General features: G+C 42.5%; 1 protein-coding gene across 1 annotated transcript in view; it reads left to right on the top strand.

Moving 5' to 3' along the window:
* The first annotated feature begins 501 nt into the window (after positions 1-501).
* CD53 (CD53 molecule) overlaps positions 502-13,793 on the top strand; it is a 36,926-nt gene continuing 23,634 nt past the window's right edge. The window contains exon 1 of the mRNA XM_072133136.1: positions 502-584. The gene's annotated coding sequence lies outside the window, so the exon portion shown is untranslated. The remainder of the gene's footprint in view (positions 585-13,793) is intronic.

Genomic DNA, 13,793 nt, shown 5'->3' with positions numbered 1-13,793 from the left:
CATCTAGGGGGTTTCTGGGTGCCCATGTGATGTTCTACATAATGAAGCATCAATGACTGCCGTACATGTTCTCTCAGTATCTCCAGTGCAGACATTCCCCTACTTAAGGACATCCGACTTATAGACGACCCTTAGTTACAGACAGAGCTCTCTGCCCACTGTGACCTCTGGTGAAGCTCTGTGAATGCTTTACTATAGTCCCAGGCTGCAATGATCAGCTGTAAGGTGTCTGTAACGAAGCTTTATTGTTAATCTTTGGTCCCATTACAGCAAAAAAATTTGAAACTCCAATTGTCACAAAAAATTTTGTCTGGAGCTACAATTATAAAATATACAGTTTCGACTTACATACAAATTCAACTTAAGAACAAACTTACGGAACCTATCTTGTATGTAACCCGGGGACTGCCTGTTATGTATTTTACAATTGCAATTGCACTGTTAATAGTCGTTTCTTCAATTATTCACTTCCTCTTAACACAGGAAAAGCTTTTAGCTGAATTCGTACAGTTATCAGACAAGATCGTGTTGCTGTGAAGGAAGCAGCAGTTCACTGGACTTAACACTTTTCTGAAGATTTAAAGGTGAGATGACTTCATCAGGATATAAATGAAGGGCTTGTAGGGTTTGGGTGGTTGGGGAGTTGGTGCAGTGACTTGAAGGGGAAACTTACCAGACTTGCTTCCATCTCTTTTCATTAAAATATTTAGCAAGAAATGTAAAGTTGTAGAAAAAATGCACGATCACATATTATACAGTATCTTTAGAAATACTTTCATATAAGGGACCTGTGCCCTCCCCCTGCAGTATGAAGGATCCAAACAGTAAAGTTCTGAGTTGTGACCATTATATCTATCATTCCTATTGTTTCCTGTGATTATGTTATTACTCAGTAAAGTTTTATTTGTACATGTACCCCGTGATCTGTACAGTGCTACAGAATATTATGGTGCTATATAAATAAATCTTTATAATTATTAGAGTGGTTACAAATATATTTCTATAGCTGGCTAAATTAAAGGTTGGCCACTTTACTTCTTGTTTTTTTGTACTGTCTGTGTAAGTACAGGTGCGCAGGATAGTAGGTATTTAACCAATATAAAAATTTTTCGACATGTAAAGCCCCTGATTCAGAAATGCCTTTTACCTCACTGGCTGGCATTACTGTCCAGAAAATGGCCGCAGATGGCGGGTCATGTGATCTCTAACTGTCCATGACTAAATGCCCTTACAGGACCTTAGGATAGTACATACTACCGTATATACTCATGTATAAGCCGAGTTTTTCAGCACAAACAATGTGCTGAAAAACGTCCCCTCGGCTTATACATGAGTCAATACTTGTAAAAAAAATATTAAAAATGGACTAAAAAGAAAAAAAACTTATTTACTCACCCTGCGGTGGCCCCGATGCGCAGCGCTGCTCCCCCGATGTCATCGCGGCTCCTCTTCTGGCTTCCCTGCTCCTCTTCTTGCTTCTGCGCCGTCTTCTGTCTTCTTTAACATCGTGCTGGGCGCCGCCATTGTTCTTCTCCCATGCGGCGCCTAGTATGACGTCAGCAGCGGCGCGTCATACTAGGCGTCGCACGGGGGAGAACAGTTGCGGCGCCCAACGCGATGTTAAAGAAGACAGAAGACGGCGCGGAAGCAAGAAGAGGAGCCAGGAGCAGCGCTGCGCATCGGGGCCACCAGAGGGTGAATAAATATGTTTTTTTTTTAAATTCTGGGCTGACTGTATACTACTGGGGGGATGCTGTATACTACTGGGGGCAGGCTGGGGTGGCTGTATACTACTGGGGGCAGGCTGGGGTGGCTGTATACTACTGGGGGCAGGCTGGGGTGGCTGTATACTACTGGGGGCAGGCTGTAAACTACTGGGGGCAGGCTGTATACTACTGGGGGCAGGCTGTATACTACTTGGGGCAAGCTGTATATTATAGGGGGCTGGCTGGCTATATACTTGGCTGGGTCTGTGACCAATGCATTTCCCACCCTCGGCTTATACTCAAGTCAATAGGTTTTCCCAGTTTTTGGTAAAATTAGGGGTCTCGGCTTATACTCGGGCCGGCTTATACTCGAGTATATACGGTACTTACATAATATTTGTATGTAAGTCGGAACTGTATAGTTTATAATTGCAGTTCCAGACAAAAAAATTTTTTGTCCCAGTGACAATTGCATGTTCAACATTTTTTGTTGTAAAGGGATGAAGGATTATCAATAAAACCTCATTACAGACACCTTACAGCTGATCATTGCAACCTGGAAGTAAAGTAAAGTATCCATAGAGCTTCAGCAGAGGTCACAGTGGGGAGAGGGGTCCGTGTTTAACTAGGGGTTGTCTGTAAGTCGGGTGTCCTTAAGTAGAGGATCGCTTGTACTTGTTCAAAGGGTTTTCTGCCAGCCTGATTGGTCAAGCACACTTAGGATCACATGACCCTCTATTATATCGATAAGAATGACAGCCGATGAGATAAAAGACATTTCTGAACAATGAGCCTGACTTTACATTTCCAGAAATCTTTGTAGAATAAATCTTTTATAGCTGTTTAATGGCGAATTACATCATATTTTGCCCCTCAGACTAACACACACATTACAAAAAGCGGCCAACTCCTTTAAGCTACACAATAGTGAATGTAAGACAGATTGGGAAATGGAGTAGCAACTAAAGATTTTTCTTGGTGAGCTGATGTTCTATAGGCAGTCTGACGAAGGCCATCTGCAATCTTCTGTGAAATTATACTTATTTACATTGAAACATCATGCTAATTGAATGTATATATACACTCACCGGCCACTTTATTAGGTACACCATGCTAGTAACGGGTTGGACCCCCTTTTGCCTTCAGAACTGCCTCAATTCTTCGTGGCATAAATTCAACAAGGTGCTGGAAGCATTCCTCAGAGATTTTGGTCCATATTGACATGATGGCATCACACAGTTGCCGCAGATTTGTCGGATGCACATCCATGATGCGAATCTCCCGTTCCACCACATCCCAAAGATGCTCTATTGGATTGAGATCTGGTGACTGTGGAGGCCATTTGAGTACAGTGAACTCATTGTCATATTCAAGAAACCAGTCTGAGATGATTCCAGCTTTATGACATGGCGCATTATCCTGCTGAAAGTAGCCATCAGATGTTGGGTACATTGTGGCCATAAAGGGATGGACATGGTCAGCAACAATACTCAGGTAGGCTGTGGCATTGCAACGATGCTCAATTGGTACCAAGGGGCCCAAAGAGTGCCAAGAAAATATTCCCCACACCATGACACCACCAGCCTGAACCGTTCATACAAGGCAGAATGGATCCATGCTTTCATGTTGTTGAGGCCAAATTCTGACCCTACCATCCGAATGTCGCAGCAGAAATTGAGACTCATCCGACCAGGCAACGTTTTTCCAATCTTCTACTGTCCAATTTCGATGAGCTTGTGCAAATTGTAGACTCAGTTTCCTGTTCTTAGCTGAAAGGAGTGGCACCCGGTATGGTCTTCTGCTGCTGTAGCCCATCTGCCTCAAAGTTCGACGTACTGTGCGTTCAGAGATGCTCTTCTGCCTACCTTGGTTGTAACGGGTGGCGATTTGAGTCACTGTTGCCTTTCTATCAGCTCGAACCAGTCTGCCCATTCTCCTCTGACCTCTGGCATCAACAAGGCATTTCCGCCCACAGAACTGCCACTCACTGAATGTTTTTTCTTTTTCGGACCATTCTCTGTAAACCCTAGAGATGGTTGTGCGTGAAAATCCCAGTAGATCAGCAGTTTCTGAAATACTCAGACCAGCCCTTCTGGCACCAACAACCATGCCACGTTCAAAGGCACTCAAATCACCTTTCATCCCCATACTGATGCTCGATTTGAACTGCAGGAGATTGTCTTGACCATGTCTACATGCCTAAATGCACTGAGTTGCCGCCATGTGATTAGAAATTACGTGTTAACGAGCAGTTGGACAGGTGTACCTAATAAAGTGGCCGGTGAGTGTATATTACAATAAAATGTACCAAATGTTTCTGTATAGTACCCATGTACTGTGGCGTAGCTAGAGGGTTGGCTGTTCTCTATTCCATTTCAGACCTTTTGATACCCATAGGGCAGTGAGGCGAACCTTTTAGAGACCGAGTGCCCAAACTACAACCAAGACCCACTTATTTATCGCAAAGTGTCAACACAGAAATTTAATTTGAGATTTATACTCCCTTCTCTGTCACAGCGTTCATTGATACCAGCACTCTGAGGACACCAATAAAGCAGAAAATAGAAGACATTTGGATGATCATTGTAGCTTTGCTCCAGGGTCCCATAAACAAGAATTGTCAGGGCCGGAGCAGTAGCTACAATGATAATCCAGATCTGTCCACACCTTCCCACCCCTCCAGTAGTCCCAGGTAGCGCTGTCACTTTAAAATAGCTCTGTGCACAGCAAGTCCTGGGCTGTCTGGGACTGCAAGAAGATACCTGGACTTATCTCTGGTGATGACCTGAGTGCCCACAGAAAGGACTCTGAGTGCCACCTCTGGCACCAGTGCCATAGGTTAGCCACCACTGCCATAGGGTATGTGAAAATATTTTATTTGGCAACAGACATTATAAATTTGCTGCAGTTTAACAGTTTACGCCTGGCATCTTCTCCATGAATCGCCTGAGTCTTACCTGTATAATAGTACATACTATATAAAGGTTTCAGTCAGTGAGTAGGACACCTAAATATAGACTTCTGTAAAACCTGCTGATTTATCTGTGACACACTTGTTTTTCTGCAGTCTGAATAGTGTTATAGTGATTGAGCCTTTTTTGTCTTTCACCAAAACTTGGACGCAGATTTATTCCTAAAAATAAATCTAACTAATAAAATCTAACCAATGTATCTAAACCAATACAGACTGTGAAACAAATCCTTAAAAGCTATATAATGTCAACCACTGGGTCATGTGGTTGCAGTCACTGTAGTCCTGTTACGCAACAAGGTCAGTTTGAGTGAAAAGCACCAAAGGTTAGCTCCTTCCAATAAATGTCATATCCTTGAAAGTTCTGCTTTTGACAGAGCTAAAATAAAGATACTTACTCTTCTCTGACTCCCTGATCCTGCACAACCCCCATTACTTTTGTGGTTAAGACCAATGAATGGCTTCCACAGTAATGAACTTTCAGTCTAGCTGGAACCATAAAGAGAGGGAATGGGGACCATACTAGACACAGAGCCAGAGGAGGGTAGAGAATATCACATTCAGAGACTTTTCACATTTATGAAAACACAATATTTATCAAAAAAGTTTCAAAAAAGTAGAAACATTTTTTTGATAAATATTATGTTTTCACAAATAAACACCAAACATATCACCCAATTTTTTCAACTAACATGAAGTACAATGTGTCACGAGAAAACAATCTCAAAATCCCCCGGATATGTTAGAGCTTTCCAAAGTTATACCCACTTATAGAGACACATGTCAGATTTGAAATATTGGACCTTGTCAGAAAGCTGAAGAGTGGCTTTGGTGGCAAGGGGTCAAAGGTGCACCAAAACAAAAATAGGTGCACACTTCCCGAGAAGTGCAGGGTGCGCCAGATTATTGGAGACCAATCGCCAGTATTTAATGATCAGCTGTACTCCTAATGCAGTTTGCACTACTTTTGATACGTTGCGATCCTAGAACAAACTCATTAACCACTTCATTCTCTATTGGCACATGTTTATTTTGGCTTGGATTTTTAATTTTTTTTCTTTTTTCCTACCTTTTGCTGCCCATGTGCACTTTAGTGACTTTTTATGTGTCTAAAACAACCTCCCATCAAAGTTCACCGTTGTCTATACTTCTGCAGTGTTACCAGCTGATTTTAAAAAACTTGCAAAAAAGCCACAAATCCATCCGTTGCCAGATGTAGAAAAACTATTCAAGAATTAGAGTTTTATTGTCAAACCTCACAGAAAAGATTAATAAAATGTAATCAGTAAGGCCTCTTGCACACTAGCGTTGCGTTTCACGTCAGGGTGCAATGCGTGAAAAACTGACGTTTTTGCTGCGTTTTTGTTTCATTTTTGTTCGCGTTTTTTTGCGTTTTCGGTGCGTTTTTCACGCGCGTTTTTTTAAGTCAATGGGACTTTTTCAAAGGGACCAAGGTTCGGGAATAAAATGTTTTATTTAATTGAAAAATAATGTCTTCTGATAAGTTGCAAACATCTGCGATCTATTCTTCACTGTTCCGCGCGCGTATATTATCTCCCGACAAGTTAGCAGATGTGAAGAACAGTGAAGAATAGAATAAAAACAGTGAACACAGGATCATTTAAGATAAAAACACAGTGCAGAACACAGTGCAGAATAGATTACAGATGTTCGGCACATCTGCTTACTTGTCGGGAGATACGCGCGGAGCGGTGCGAACAAAATAGCATGTGAAGAACAATATATATGTGTGTAAAGAACACATTGCAGATGTTTCCATACATCTGCAATGTCTTCTTCACACATATATATTGTTCTTCACATGCTATTTTGTTCGCACCGCTCCGCGCGTATCTCCCGACAAGTAAGCAGATGTGCCGAACATCTGTAATCTATTCTGCACTGTGTTTTTATCTTAAATGATCCTGTGTTCACTGTGTTCACTGTGTTCACTGTTTTTATTCTATTCTTCACTGTTCTTCATTGTGTTTTTTTAATTAAATGATCGTTCGCGAGCAGGGGAAATACTGTTATACTGGTCACCTAGCAACCCTTACGTTTAAAACGCATTGCACTCGCATTGCACTTGCAATGTTTGCGAGTGCAATGCGTTTTTGATACGTCCCCATAGACTTGAATGGGGCGTGAAAAATGCGCGTGAATCGCAAAAATAGAGCATGCTGCGATTTTGACGCGCGTGCAAACGAACGCAAGCACGCGCGTGCAAAACAACGCAAATGAAGAAAGACCCATTGAATACAATGGGACAGAGTGCAATGCAACGCGCGTGAAAAACGCCAGTGTAGAAGGGGCCTAAGTCTAGCACAAAATGATGCCAATTATTGTGCAAAAATAAGGTATCTGTATACCAATAGATTGCTTTATACTACTATTTATCCACATACATATATATAGGGATACATATATAAAACAGGTGCATCACCAAGAGTGGTGCTCTGAAGTGCTCTACACATGGCTGATTTAAATTGTGAGACAATTGGGAAGTTGCTAGAATCCCCTTATGAATTCATTACCACTTTGTTTGTTACCAGTCACTCTGTCTTCTGAGGGGAACTCCTGACTTCCTGTATCATAATTCATAGTAAAAGAGCATAAAAAAACCCAATTTAATAATAATAAAAGGCTGAGAAAAAAAAGGAAATGGATAAGAATAGAAGTGGGAATTTTTCAAGACAAAATTAAAGCATTTTGTCTATTTTGGAATTTACGTATTTTAAGAATATTTGCATTTAAAAAAGTACTCTTGGTTTGCAATTTTTTTTATGGGAGGTGAGTTCTAGCCATCAAACGATACTGTGAATGAGAAATGTTTGACTCTTCAGAGTATACAAGTGGACAATCGGTTGTAAAGACCCTAACTCACCAGTCACTGACACAAGTACATGTGGCCTAACGTTTGTCAGCCGCATATTTGTTGTATCAGAATTACTTATTACACTACTTAAAATGACGTAGTAACAAAACAACTTGGACAAAATAATACAGAAAAGCAGTATTGCTGTCAGTAAATTACATTCCATAACATGTACATAGTAATGATACAATACTGGTAACAAAGTGATATTTCTATGTTAATAATAACCCATACAATACCGTGCAATAAATTATACTCTGGGTCCAAAAGATTCATAGGTACATAGTTAAAGGAGTTTTCCCATGAAACAAAGTTCTCACGTTTTAATCCCCTAGTGATTTTTCCACAATAACGATTATTTTTAACCCCTTACTTTATTATAGTCAGTTTTATTACTGTTCTTGGTTATATCACTTCCTAAAAAGGCCAGTGTAAGATTCCACGCGCCAGACTGACGGAGCCACAACAGGAACAAGGATGGGTGAGTTAGACAGCTGGGGAGCTGAGACACGGAGGGGAGCACGGGTGAACCTGCAACCCGAGATACGGGGTCTTCTTGGTCTGGAGAAATCTCTGGTCTTGGTCTGGAAACCACGGTCCAAGATATTGAGCTCCCAAGACCTCTCCTCAAGCCCAAACCCCTTACAGTCAACAAGAAAGAACTGCTTACCTCTCAACGTCTTCATGTCCAGAACCTCCTTTACCTCGAAGACATTGGTGGAGTCAGCCTTGCCAGCAGGAGGAGGAACTTGTTGAGAGAAGCGGTTTAGGATGACTGGTTTTAGGAGAGATACATGGAAGGATGCGCATGGTGGAAGGAAGGCACAGCCTATAGGCCACAGGATGGAAACGTGGACCCAGCTTATAGCTGGGGATCTTCAGCCGGACATATTTGGAGGACAGCCACACTTTGTCACCTGGAGAGAAGATGGGAGGAGGCCTGTGTTTCTTGTTGGCATGGGTCTTGGTTCGAGCAGACGCCTGTCCTGACGTCCAGAGGGGCAGATACAAAATGCTGGAGATAACAGCCCAGAGTCTGATTAACTCTCTCTTCTTGTCCATTGGACTGCGGATGGAACGCAGAGAAGAAATCCAGCTTCACTAGAAGTTGACTACACAGGGATCACCAGAACATGGAAATAAACTGAACCCCTTGGTCTGAAACAATGGGGCACATTTACTTACCTGTCCCATCGCAATCCCTGCCATGCATTGTCTGGCGAGGATTTGGGTCTGCCACGATTCACTAAGATCGTGCACCCGATTTCCTGCATGTGTAGCTTCTCCTGCTGAGGTCCGCCGGAGTTCACCTTCTTCTTCCCGGTGCATGTAAGTGCTGATCTTGCAACACAATTTGCTTTTTAAATTCCGCAGTTTGTCCTAATCAGTCTGGTTGTCCAATGTCCACGCCCCCCGATTTGTGTTACATGCAAGCCGGCGCCGATGCAACACAATCCGATCATGTGCGCCAAACCCCGGGGCAATTCAGCGCAAAATGAAAAAAATTGCGAAATGTGCCCCAATGTGCTGAGGAAGTCAATGAAGCCAGAAGATGTGGAGGAAGAACAGACTGGCAAGCCGTGGAGCTGACGGCAGACCTGGCAGAGGAACAAAATGAGACATTTTGGAGAACCAGTCAGTTACCACCCAGATGAAGGTATTACCAGAGGAAGGCAGAAGGTCCATGATAAAATCCATAGCCACGTGAGTCCATGGGCAACTGGGTATCGGCAATGGAAGAAGAAGAGCAGCAGGTTTGAGACGAGATGGCTAGTTTTGGGCAAAGGAAGTGCAGGAGCCCACAAAATGGTGCCCAGGGTGCCCAGCCACATGTGCACAATGACCCCAAGGCAGTATCCTCTTCCGTAGAGCTTTTTGGACGTAGGTCTTACCAGGAGGAAGATGCCAAAGGTCCACTGGAGCAGCAACAACCAGTCACTCAGGAGGAATGATATGCCGAGGAGTCGGTTCTTCCCCAATAACATCAGAGGCACGGCCAAGGGCATCAGCCGTGACATACTTTTCTGCCCGGCAGAAGAAATTGAAATGGGAAAAGAAGAGTGACCAGTGAGCTTGTCGTGAGAATGCGTGAGAAGAATTCAACCATAGTCAGAAGATTTACAGTCGTATCCAGAGGCAACCAAATTGTAAACAACAGGACAAAAATGGAGAGGTTCGATTTTGTTAATAACAGTGAATTAGAGAATGTGTTATTTTGTTATCCTGAGTATATTAAATAATCTTTCCTTTGTGGGAATACCACTTGAACATGGCGAACCAAGTAAGGGAAGGGATCAGATGAGGAAGGGATGTAAGGGAATAATCATATATAACCATCAATGTTATATAGATGTAAAAAGGAATCTAGGCCCTTCTTGAAGCTCTCTGCTGTCCCTACTGTGACCAGCACTTGAGGAAGGCTATTCCACAGAGTTTCAGTTCTTACAGTTAAGAAGCCTTGTCTCCTCTGTTGATAATCCTTGTTTTCTCCAGACAAAGACAGGGCCCCTTTGTCATTTGACTTAATATGTAACAACTTTCTACCATATTTTTTTATGGACCATTCATATATTTATACAAATTAATCATGTCCCCACTTAGTCATCTCTTTTTTAGACTAAATAAATATAATCTTTCCTCATAACTGAGACCCTCCGTGGCATTTTTGTGGCTTTTTGTGGCTTTTCGTAATAAGCTCCAGGGCATCCTTTTTATGGGCTGGTGCCCAGAATGTGGGAATAAGTGTTCCTTTCATATCACTCCTAGAGATCCCTGGATGTTATAAGCAATAGCTGCATATACCACACCTGCAGTTTGGCCACAGCGTCGCTTTACTGCAAAGACAAGAATAAAGAGTTTGAGGGGAATTTAATAAGGCTCACTGACACGATTCTGATGAAAAAACACTGACAATCAGCTTAATTTATTATCGCCTTGAGCCAATGATAATTATTTAATTTTTTTGGTGCACGTATAATACTGCCGTGTGCCAAATAAATTAAGTCTGTGCACCACAATAATCTATTACAGTGTAGAAGGTGACAGCTAGTAGGAAACACCACAGTTGTATCCTACGGCACAGGTAATATATCTCACTCATTGTGTGAACACACTGAGGCCAAAGCAGTGGTGTAACTAGGGTTTCATCACGGGGGTAAAACACATCTCAGTTAGCCCCAACCAAAGGTTTTTAACTGCAAAAAAACATACTACTCCTAGCATTAGGGAGGTCCTTGGCTAAAGGCTGTGTGTGATGTGAACTTTGCCCTTTTCACAGCGTCATTGTGTCACGCCATTCACCTGTGTCTACTGCTAACCCGGAGCTCCCATCACACATAGCGTTCTTCTGCTTCATCCCGGGACCTGCCCCCTGCTAGCACATGCCAAGCAGTAGATAGTAACCCCCACACATGACCAGCATTATATAGGTAGCCCCCACACATGTCCCAGCAGTAGATAGTAACCCCCACACATGCCCAGCAGTATATAGGTAGCCCTCACACATGCTTAGCAGTATGTAGGTAGCCCCATTACTTTCCCACCCAGTATGTAGACCCAGTATGTAGACGCGGGCTCTCAGCACATGCCCATCAGTATATAGGTAGCCCTCACACATATCCCAGCCGTATATAGTAGCCCCAACACATGCACCAGCAGTATATAGAAGCCCCCACACATGCCCCAGCAGTTTATTGGTAGCCCCCACACATGCCCTGCAATATACAGTAGGCCCCACACATACCTAGGAGTATATAGGTACCCCCCACAAATCTCCAGTAGTATATAGTAGCCCCCACATGTGCCCCAGATGTATATAGTAGCCCCCACACATACCCCAGCAGTATATAGAAGACCCCACACCTGTCCCAGCAGTATAAAGTAGCCCCCAAACATGCCCCGACAGTATACAGTAGCCCCCACATGTGCCCCAGCAATACACAGTAAACCCTACACATTTCCCAGCAGTATACAATAGCCCTCACAGGTGCCCCATCAGTATGCAGTAGCCCCTACATATGACCCAGCAGTATACAGTAACCCCCACACGTGCCCCAGCAGTATACAGGTATCCCCCAAACTCGCCCCAGCAGTATACAGTAGCCCCACACGTGCCCCAGCAGTATTCAGAACCCTCTAAACGTGCACTAGCAGTATACAGTAGCCCCCCACACATGCCCCAGTAGTATATAGAAGCCCTCACACGTCCCAGCAGATATAGTACAGCCAAGAATAAATTTTTTTAAAAAATGAATACTCACCTGCCTACGCTCCCTTCAGCTGCTTTCTCCATGCTCCCAATATCTATGGCTGCAGGCGCTGACATCATTGTTGAGACGATGGCATCTGGGTCATAGAGATGAGTCCTTTCTGTGACCCAGGAACCGTTGCTTAAGCAACTGTGTTGGTACCTGGGCTGGACAAGGGGCACAGACAGCTTTAGTATTGTTGCCTGTGCGCAGTGATTGGCGATATGTACGTCTATAGATGCCCAGCGCTGATCACTATAGAGGGCTGGGATCACTATGGAGCGCCTCTCCCTATTCCCGCCCCTGGGCCCCTAAAAAGGCAATCTGACAGTGTATGTCCAAGGATATATAAAAATAAAATATGAAGGTAATCGAGCAGTGAAAAGACACAAAACAGCGATGCAAATAAAGGCAGCAAGTGTTTATTTCCTTTCAGAGTATATTTTTAGAACAAATGGTTTGGGTGTGTTTCCATATCAGGTTTTCATTTCTGCAAAAGCTCTTTATACAACAGATAAGGTAAAGACATAAACATATTGTAGACCACGATTTACTGCAACCTATGAACAGAACAGGGGAGAACAGACTAAGTGTACCAGGGCAAACTGATGGAGACTATAGAAGGAAACTCTGCAAGGTCAGACCTGGCCTTATGGCCAACTTGGCGGCTATTGTGCCCGAATCTATTAATAGGCCGTAGCCACTTAGTAGATATATTATATAGCAGACCATATTTTAAATACTAATGAATTCTATGAATTCTACTTTGTAGAAATTAATAAAAATGCCTTAAAAATTCTCCCTCTCTCATTATTCTGGTATTTTCAAATATAAATCCTTTTGGTCATTCTATTTGTCCTAAAGGGGTACAGGCAGTCCCCGGGTTACATACAAGATAGGGTCTGTAGGTTTGTTCTTAAGTTGAATTTGTATGTAAGTCGGAACTGTATATTTTATCATTCCCAGTCAGAACTTTTTTGGTCTCTGTGACAATTGGATTTTAAAAATGTTGGGTTGTCAATAGAATTAGGATTTAAAATAAATCTTAATTACAGACACCTGTGATAACTGTTACAGCTGTTTATTGCAGCCTAGGACTAAAGTACAATAAATTACCAATATCCAGTGGTCCGTTTGTAACTAGGGGTCGTATGTAAGTCGAGTGTTCTTAAGTAGGGGACCGTCTGTATTCTCATCTGGGCATTCACATTCAGTTTCTGCCATATATAAACATTTCTTCAATTAGACATTATTTACAAAAATGTTCCTGTGTGAAGATAATTTCTCATAAATGTAGTCATATGGTCCCTTAGAAATAAGACTGTGTCCTTGGATACGGCCACCTCTGCTGGAGGGATTGCACAAAGAAACAAAAGGTTTTTGTGTATGAAATGTCTGGATGTTGCTGAGTGTCCCACAGTCGTCCTGTAGTAATGATTGCTGAAGCTAAGTGGTCAGGCAGTACTCAATAGTGCATCTCTGGCCACTGCTGCCAAAATGTGAGGTGGTCGTATCCGAGGAAGTTATCTCATTTTTAAGGGACAATATGGCAACATTTATGAGAAATTATCTTCACACAGGAACATTTTTTTAACATCTAATTGAAGAAATGTTTACATATGGCAAATGAATTTAATTAAATGTGAATGCCCAGATGGGAATACCCCTTTAAGGGAAAGGGTTTCTTCTGATTTCATGTCAGATAGTGAGAAAAAACATACATATGTGTCTTTTGGGTGTTTCAACTGTATTTAGGAAGCATCATCATAAAGCATGATAAGTGTTTGAATGTATATGGCTATATGTGACGATACTTTGATAGGTTGTAGAACAGTGGGTAGGGACAAACCAGGTTCCTTACGCAGCCCATAGGAAGTATCTGCTTAATATGAAAATGACAAGTACAATAAACAAAACAATACAGTTGGGTGGTCTTCTACAGAATTTGTATTGGCATTATAAAAGGAAACCGCTCAGCAGGAAATTGACTGAAT

Source organism: Engystomops pustulosus, chromosome 2 (genome assembly GCF_040894005.1).
Source record: "Engystomops pustulosus chromosome 2, aEngPut4.maternal, whole genome shotgun sequence".
Taxonomy (NCBI): domain Eukaryota; kingdom Metazoa; phylum Chordata; class Amphibia; order Anura; family Leptodactylidae; genus Engystomops; species Engystomops pustulosus.
This window is presented reverse-complemented; position numbering and strand designations above follow the sequence as displayed.